Source organism: Lepisma saccharinum, chromosome 1 (genome assembly GCF_977018435.1).
Source record: "Lepisma saccharinum chromosome 1, izLepSacc3.1, whole genome shotgun sequence".
Lineage (NCBI taxonomy): Eukaryota > Metazoa > Arthropoda > Insecta > Zygentoma > Lepismatidae > Lepisma > Lepisma saccharinum.
The window spans coordinates 24,105,205-24,114,856 of record NC_139229.1 but is presented as its reverse complement, the minus strand read 5'-3'; positions in this window follow the sequence as shown (position 1 = coordinate 24,114,856).

Genomic DNA, 9,652 nt, shown 5'->3' with positions numbered 1-9,652 from the left:
GCTTCATAAATTGACTTGGTATATGCTTCCATTATGCTGGAATTTAGATTAACTTGGTATGATGTCAACCTGGTGAGTTTTTGCATTGTGATTTCGGCTTTGGTAGTTATTTTTTGTATGTGTCTATCGAATTTTAATCCCTCACTTATGGTTACCCCAAGATATTCAAAATGTTCTGCTCTTTGAATGATAGAGCCAGATAGTTTTATCGATGGGTTTCTCCTGGTGCTAATTTTACCCTTTAGAAACAAGTATTTTGTCTTTTCTGCGGATAGTTCTAGCTTGGCTTCCTTGCACCATATTCTTAGGGCCTCTAGAGCTTCATTTACTTTGTGCTCGACCTTAGCACGGGAGTCGTCTGCACATACCATAGCTATGTCATCCGCGTAGGCAATAACTTTTGTAATGTTACTGTTATTACTGAGATCACGAAGGCAGGGTTCTAGGTTAAGGTTCCATAAATGAGGTCCAAGCACCGACCCCTGAGGGCATCCCTTAGTTGAAATTTTGGAGAAGGTTTCCTCGTTCAAGGTTAGTTGAACCTTCCTGTTCCTGAAGTAATCTTCTAGTAGTTGGATTATTGTTGACGGACAATTCAACTTCCTGAGGGTAAGGAATAGCCACGGCCACCATAGGTTGTCGAAGGCTCCGCTGATGTCCGCGAATACTGCCACCACTATCTTCTTGTCTGATGTTTGAGCCTCCTTCTTTAATTCATTTACTGCATCTTCAGTTGAGCGACCCTTCGTGAAACCGTACTGGCGGCCAGAGCCTCCAATCATGATCAGAAACTCCTGCAATCTCTTATTAATCATCTTCTCGAACAACTTCCCCAAGGTGTTGAGTAGACAAATCGGTCTATATGACTTCGGGCTTGTTTCGTCCTTCTTCCCATCCTTTTTTTATTATTACCAACCTTCCCTCTTTCCATGGGGTAGGGAATTTCTTGTTTGCCAAACAGTGGTTGAACAATGCTGTTATGAAATGAATCGTTTTTGGCAAGGACAATTTATCGACTCCAGCTGGAATGCCGTCAGGGCCCGGTGCCCTGTTGCTCTTCATTGTAGCCAGTTCACGGGCAACCTCCTCCGGTTCGAAAGGAACTATAGGTGTGTTGTTCGGATATCCTTCGTTTTCCCTTCTCGTCGCTACATTATTTTCATTGTCAGTTTCCTCATCATCATCCGGAAGGAGTCCACTAAGGAGGGCCTTTCCAGTCTCTTTCAGATCTCTAGTGAGGGTGCCATCTGGTTTTCTTATTGTTGTTATTCCTTGGCTAGGTTTGATTTTTTTGGTCATGATTCTGTATGGGAGACCCCACTTATCCCGCTCCAGGTTACCCTCTACAAATTTTTTCCATCTCTTCTGCTTGAGTTCTTTAAGCTCTTTGGCGTATAAAGCCTTTGCTCTACGATAATCCTCGAGATATTGGTTCCTATTGCCTTGTATGACAGGTTTTTGGTATAACTTGCGGCTTTTCCGCATATTGGCTCTTAGTACATCCATCCTTGCCGACCATGGTCTGATTGGGATATTTCGTCCTCTTCTCGGTGTGGATGCTGCAATGCCCATTTGTAGATTTTTTGTGAGCAGGGTTGCCCAATCGTCAATGCTTCTATCCGGTCCTAGATTTTGAGGAAGATTTATGTTTTCGAGAAGGATGTTTGCATCCGTCCTGTTCCAGTTGTATGTTATAGCTCGATCATTTTTGTTTTCCAGTGAGGTTCCCAATTTTATATTAAAAGATATCAGATTATGGTCGCTGGTGGTTACCATATCATATACCTCCCAGTTTTCTATGAGCGCTGACATTTGATTGTTCGTTAAGGTTAGGTCTATGTTGCTGCTTGCCCCTGCTCTTCCCCTGTACGTGGGTGGATTCCCTGGTAGGTTTTCAATGTTGAGATTCAACTCTGCAATGAGGTCGGTCATCTTTTTTCCGTTATCATCAGTTTCCTTGCCGAACCAAAGGGGAGAGGAAGAGTTACTGTCGAGGGTTACAAGAATTTTCTTCTTGGCATTGGCCAGGCAGGCGTTCCTAATGCGGGCAGTGTAGATTTCAATGTTTTGGCAATATTGGCAATAGCTGTTTATTATGATGAAGTTCATCTTTCCGTAGTTTACTTCTATGCAATTTGTATGCGTGTCTGAGAAATTCGAAATTTTGAGGATAGTGATGTTCTTATTGAACGATACAATTGCTGCTTTCGTATTGCTGTGTGGATTATAGATTAAGGTAGCATCAGTTGGTGCATGTATTAGTTGTTCATTTTGTAAATATGGTTCCTGGAGTAACAGCATGTCTATATGGTTTCTTTTTGCATAGATGAAAATTTCCTCAGTAGCCAATTTTGCTCCGTTTAGGTTCACCTGGATGATTCTTAGCTTGTTTTCTTTTTCTAATGTCTTACTACTGTGGTCCATGAAGGCCATGGTTTCGCAGTATCTTGTATAACCCTTCCATATCCCCTAGCGAAGTCCTCGTAGACCTCATTTAAATTCAGTTCCAGGTCTCTACGTTGGAAGGCAGTCTTCAACAAGTTGTGTAAGAGGTCTGGGTCCACCGGGATGTTGTTGCATCTGAGCATCATTTTGTCCACCACCTCAGGATATGGGAATGTGATGGACTTGCCACCATCATGCTTTAGCCGGACAAGCAGCCGAAGAGCTGTTATTAAGTTGTCCCTTTCCTCTAATCGGCTTAATTGGAGATTAACTTCGAATTTTTGATAAATAGGGGCCGGATCAATTTGGGTGGGGGAGGGGTCTGGGGTGTCAGGTTTCTCTGGTTCTAAAATTACAGGGTTTGTGAAATTTGGATATTTCCTTTGTGGATTAAAGGGCGTTGCGTTAGGATTTAGTTTTGGTTTTTGCTGTGTTGGAGAGTCGGGTAAATCGGTTACATCATATTCAAGTAGAGGACTATCTTGTTGTTGAAAGAGAGGATCCTCCTGGGAGGCAAGAGAAGAGTGTGAAAAAGAGGGGGAGGGGGAAGGTGGTGGCGTGAAAAAGATGGATTCAGGGGGCGAGATTGAAACTGGAGAGGATGGGTAGCTGATGAGAGAGACAGGGGAGAGAACAAAGGCGCAGTATCCGAGGTTTGGTATGTTTCTGCTAAAAATCGGTTGGTGGTGTTGAAAATTGGTCGGTTGACATAAGGGGGAGGGATATAGCGAAAAGTTGCTTTGGTGAGGGGGGGTATATATGATTTCTCGAGGATCCATAGGGTTAAGGTAGAGAGGGAGTTCTATGTGAAATTTATTATTTAACAAATTGCTGAATTCTTTCTGCTTACGTTCGTGATACTCCGCCGCTCTTATCGCGTTGCGGCGTCGGCGACTGGGGGTGTTGTTTTTCCTTTTCTTTATTGGTTTAGGGTCCATAATTAGTTCTTTCAATCAGCCTTTGCTGAAAGAATTTTAATGTAGGACAGTCCTTCTGCGTGGCGTTGCACGTTCTTTTTCTACGTAAGCATGGTATGCATACTTTTTCTTGGGTTTCTCTTCTACACTGCTCCCTTTGATGGCCCTCAGCTCCACATCTGTCGCAGCATTGCACCCCCCTGCAGTGCCTAGCTATGTGCCCGTAGTCACAACACGAGGCACACATTGGAACAACCAGGTAGTCTTTCATTGGCAAGGATAAGTATGCCAAATGTATCTTGTTTTGATTTAGGACGAGTTTTCTGATTACAGGATCAACCTCATACACCCTGTGAGATACAGGCTTATTTCTCGGTCCGGTCTTGAATCTGAACTTGAATTTGGTCTTAAATTCCTCGAATGTCATATTTAAGTTCTCTTCAATGCCGTTTAGGACATAAAATTCTTCTGCAATATCCTCCTCTTCTCTTTTAGTGGGAACCTCGTATATTACCATTAGGGGGTTGCGTTTTTTTGGTAATTCGGCGTTAAGTTTCTTTTCCTTAAGTTTTGGGTTTTTCAGGATTTTATCCACATCTTCGCTGGTGGGTGTTTCCACAATAAGGGTTTTTGGAGTCGACCTTACGGCTTGGATTTTCACCCCCTCCCTAACTGGGTTAACTGCCATTGTAAAGTTGTCCCAAATGGCTCTGACGTTTTGATCATCTTGAGCTGTTATGAAAACGGTGTGTTTAGGTTTGTTTGTGATTTGTTGTATCTGAGTTGCTTTTGCTCCCAATGGTGCAGGGGTGGCAAGCGTTTGGGCATACGATATTTTTTGTGGGCCCGCATCAGGTAAGGGGTTGTTTTTGTTTGTTTGCTCCAGAATTAAGCAAGCTGTTCTCAGTGATTTTACCTCCGCTACCGTTTCCGTCTGGGTTTGTCCCATCTTGGCTAGGATTTCCAAAAATTGTGTTTTCTTGTCCGCCGTGATATTCTTTTCCTTGGCAATGAAACAGCAAAAGATCGGAGGTTTCATATTCAGCATCCCGGCCATCCTTGCGGCATTGGGGGCCGTTGGAAGTTTGGCTGGCGGAAGCGCCGCCATCGCGAAAACCGTCATCGACTCGAAGAAGAACAAGGCCGAGTTGGAAGAACAGAAACGTCACAACCTGGCCATGGAGAAGAAAAGAGGGAAGGGCGTGATGAAAAAGTTTAAAAAAAAGAAACAGCAGCACTCACCAACCGAGACATTGAATCTCTGATCAAACCGTTACGAATCAAAAACTTCAGTGGAGTTTTCATGTCCGACTCGTTACCTTCAACCGTTAAAAGAAGAGAATGTGGTGTAGTCAACTTGGACGGTCAAGAAAATCCAGGCACGCATTGGATATGTTACCACAAAAATGACGATAACAAAGCATTCGTTTTCGATTCTTTCGGAGGCGTTCCACCTACAAATTTAGTTCATTATCTGAAAACAAACAAAACCTCTATATACTACAACGACGAACGCATTCAAAATTTCGGAGACGAGAACTGCGGTCATCTCTGTCTCTCCATGCTCACGTTTCTCTCTAAAATAAATAAGCCTACGATCGAAGATTTCCAGAAAGCACTGTGGAACCTGAAACACGATGGGCGTGTTCCATCTCACGAGCGAATCTTCGATCTTGAAACTGACGCTGCACGACGACATCGTCTATCCTAAATCCGTGGCTCTGCGTGCATTCTACAGCATGTACCTCATACCTAACGTCACGCATCACAACAACAAAATTAGCGTCGGAAGCGAACACATCGTCGTCACGCCAGGCCAATACAATCTTTCTACTTTGCAAGCTCAGTTACCCAAAGGCACTTACCTTTCTCAAAATTCGGTTACGCACAGAGTGGAAATCCTATCCGCGTCGGAGACCGTGGACCTGGGCACCATGGGAGAACTTTTAGGTTTCGAGAACGACACAAAACTCGAAGCTGGCATCAAGCACACGGCAGCAAACATTCCTAAATTCTTAGCCATAGAGACTCTGAACGTACACTGCAACGTGGCGGAAGGCATGATCACGATATCTTCGGACGGGGGGTTGCTGGGAAGTCACAAGCAGACGGGAATCATAGCCACTTTCAAACCAAGTTCCGAATTCATGGAACCGATCATCTACACACCCTCTTCGCCGATCTATTTTCCAGTATGTCGCAACCGCATAGACGACATAGAGTTGGTGGTGACGAACGAGAAAGGAGAGGTGGTGGATTTCGCAGGTGCAACGACCACTGCCATCGTGGAGATCAACGTATAATAAATAACACGCATAGTGAAAAAAAAATGGAGCAAATCGAAAGTTAAGAATTGCAATCTTTCCCTCCCAACCGTCGCACGTTCGCCAATCTCAACGAAGCGAACAGGGAGATCGAATACGACGTGGACGTAGGGGATGGGTTCGTTCATCCTCACAGAGCGGACCTCTACCTTCAATTCGACGTGGTGAAGAAGGAAAGCGGAGAAGCGTTTCCGCCCAATGCCAATTTGAAACTCGTGGACAACTTCGTGCCTCACCTGTTCTCGCAGGTGGAGGTGAGGAAACACAACACCGTCATCGACAGAATCGATTATCCAGGCATCACGTCGACGGCAGTGGGAACATTGAAATTATCCAAAACGGACGCGGCGTACTATCAGGCGGGAGGATTCGAAGCAGGGACGAAAATATCGACGAGAAGTCACACGGTGCTCTTTCCCATGCGTCTGCTGCCGGGATTCTTCTCGGACTACAAGGAGATCATGTGGAAGGGAGGACTGCGCGTCACCTTTCGAAGGGCGGCCAACGACAACAACGCACTGATGCGATACACCAACTTGAATGCCGACGGCACGCCGATAGCCAACACTTTACCCGAAGCAGCCAAATGCGTCATCCGGAGCATGGAGTTGAGGATGCCGATCGTGGAATACGAGACGAACTACGCCCTCAAGTACAAAGCGGAGATCTTGAAAAGTCCGCAGGTACCGATTCACTTTCACGGTTACCAGTGCGTGCAGAAGTTGGCGTAGGGAAGTCACATGGAATTCGACGTGACGACTCAGTTCAACAACATACAGTTCGACATGCCAGATTTCGTCGTGGTGCTCTTTCAGACCGGGCGTGACAAGAACCAGGAAAAAGATTCCAGCAAGTTCGACGACTGCAAGATCAAGAACGTTTATCTCAAGAATGGACGCAACGAAGTGTTCCCGCGCGAAAATTACAACCTCGACATGACCAAAAACGATTACCTCAAACTTTACGAAGCTTATACAGCTTACAAGCGCGTGACCGAAGGAAGCGTGGACGTGTACTACGCGCCCAGCGAATTCAAAATCCGCAGACCCATGTTCGTCATCAACACGACGAAGCGGAGGCAGGTGGTGGTCAACGATCGCACCAACATCAAGATCGTCTGCGAGTTCCACGACGCGCTGCCTGCCGATACTCTATGCAGCGTCATCCTGATCGCCGAGAAGTCCTTCGTCCACGACGTGAAGAACAAGAGGGTCACGGAACAGTTTTTTAAAAAAAAAATTCCTAAAAAAATAATTGCCACTTACTAAAAAAAAATCAACAAGGTTATATAAAATATAATGTAAGTTAGTTCGATGCTGCAAATAAAAATAAAAATGATAGGTCACTGAAGATCGTAAAAAAAAAATCGTAAAATATAGGTTAAGTTATATCACGTAAAAGATCGTGATCGAGTAAGATGTTGGCAACACTGCGAGAAAATTAAGGTTTGTGTCTTACAAGAGCAAACCATTAAGTCGAGCCCCACACTTTTCGGTTGGTGAACTCTCTCCAATTTGGGTCTACTACACAGTTCGGTGTGCAAATAAAAAAAATATGATAGGTTAAGTTATATCACTGAAGATCGTAAAAAAAAAAAATCGTAAAATATAGGTTAAATTATATCACGTAAGATCGTGATCGAGTGAGGTGTTGGCAACACTGCGAGAAAATGAGGCTCATGCCTTACAAGAGAAAACCATTAAGGCGAGCCTCACCGAGCCTCACTTTCGTGCGCAGAACTCTCCATTTGGGTCTACTGAGCTAAACGAAGCAATTTTCAATTGCTCAATAATACACCCGCACTTCACATCAACCGTTCCTAAATACGCGTTCATTCCGATAAATTCACAGCACAAAACACGAAGCAACAAACACTCACACTATCCCACGCGCTTTCCACAACTGCAAATGCAAGCATCCACACAAGATCACTTTGAAATTCTCTGAAACAACAGAAAGTGATACCAACCTATTTCCTTAATTTTATCCGTCACAAAGGAAAGATATATCAGTTTGGAGATAAAAATTACGCGGAGGAATCAGAATCATTTCAGCAGAACGAGTATGTACATTAATATTTAAGTAATAAAGTGTCATTCAATGGCGTGCCCGGGGCGAAGGGGGGGGGGGTGGATGGTAGACATAACCCCCTTTTGGCCCAGTATATCTAAGAAAAAACGTCAAAGGAAGGAAAAGATGACAAAATGGGGACCGTAAAAAGACCCTGGGAACACCACTTGCGTCATAATAATAGAACTTAAAACATATTCGGGCCTCCCCGATGGGGCAGTGGTAGTGTCGTCGCCTTGTAATCAAGGGGTTCCGGGTTCGATACCCGGTGGAGGCACAAGTGTTTCAGATCCCATTTTAAACTGTAGGTCCAGTCCCGATTAGCCTTACTGTGCATAAAGTGGACTTAAAACAACAAATCAATCAATAAATCATTAAAACATATTCTTGTGCTCATAATATGCAGAATGTATACGATTTACTTCTATGCCATGTACAAATATCAGTAGATAGTTCTTTCTCAGATAGCTTTATTTTCACCCCAAGTTTTATTCAAAAGCAGTCAATTTATTGATTGTAAAATTTGTGAAAGAGCTCACTTGAATTACTGCGTAAATAATTTGGCAGTTGCAAACACTGGTAGCGGTCAACACTTCTGGCGTAATTTGAGCTGGACCGACCAGGAAGCAGGGTGCAGGACCAAGGTCCGTCCAATCTTCCCTCCCTCCCTGAGAAAACTCTTCACGGGGGTGCAGAAATTCCACTGCCCCAACTCCCAATGTCAACTTTTTTTACGCGTTTTACATTTCGCGAAATCTAAAATAATTTGTAATATAATATGATATATATGGAATTTAGAACAGAGATAATAACTTCTTTTTTTAAAATTATTTTATGACTAACAATTATTATTATATTTGCGATCTTGTTTACGTGTTCATGAAGACAAATATTCGTTACTAGTTTTTGCTGGCAACGTACCCATAGATGAATCCTTCTGCTTTCGGTTGAACTCGGCTATTTTCGGGAATCACGCAAGCTCGGAAAGCACAGCTTTTTGTAGAAGCTTTGTGGACGGGTTCCACCAGAATTTCACGCTTCGCCATGTGACTCCTTCGGAGGCCTTATTTTCCCGCAGAACGGCTGCAAGCATTGAGGCTGGTGCTTGCTACAGAGCTGCTGGGGGAGTTTGCGGCCGCATTTTTTCGCGAAATCGAGTGCGATGGAAACTAAATACGGTTAGAACATTAAGTACATTAAATGATATTCGAATTATGCAAGCAGTGCTTGCATTGCTTGTACTATATCTTCGCCTCTGATGAACACGTAAACAAGATCGCGAATATAACAATAATTCTTAGTCATAAAATAACTAAAATAAGTTGTTATCATTGTTCTAAATTCCATATTTATATATCATTTTATATTCCAATTTATTTTAGATTTCGCGAATTGTAAAACGCGTAAAAAATGGACATTGGGAGCTCGGGCGAGATGGTAAAGGGCGAGCGTTTGTGTTTCCAGGAAGTGGGATGTTTGCACCCCCGTGAAGAGTTTCCCCAGGGAGGGAGGGAAGATTCGACGGACCTTGGTGTGCACCCTGTGTCCCTGTGTTGACCGCTACCAGTGTTTGTAACTGCCAAATTATTTACACAGTAATTCAAGTGGGCTGTTTCACAAATTTTACAACCACATTCAATAAATTGACGGCTTTTGAATAAAACTTGTGATGAAAATAAATCCATCTAAAAAAGAACTCTCTACTGATATTTACAGAGCACAATTAAATCGTATACATTGTACACATTATGAACACAATAACATGTTTTAAGTTTTATTATTATGACACAAGTGGTGCTCCCAGGATTTTTTTTTAGTAGTCTCCTCATTTTGTCATCTTTTCCTGCCTTTGACTTTCCTTTTCTTAGCAATACTGGGCCAAAGGGGGGGGGGAGT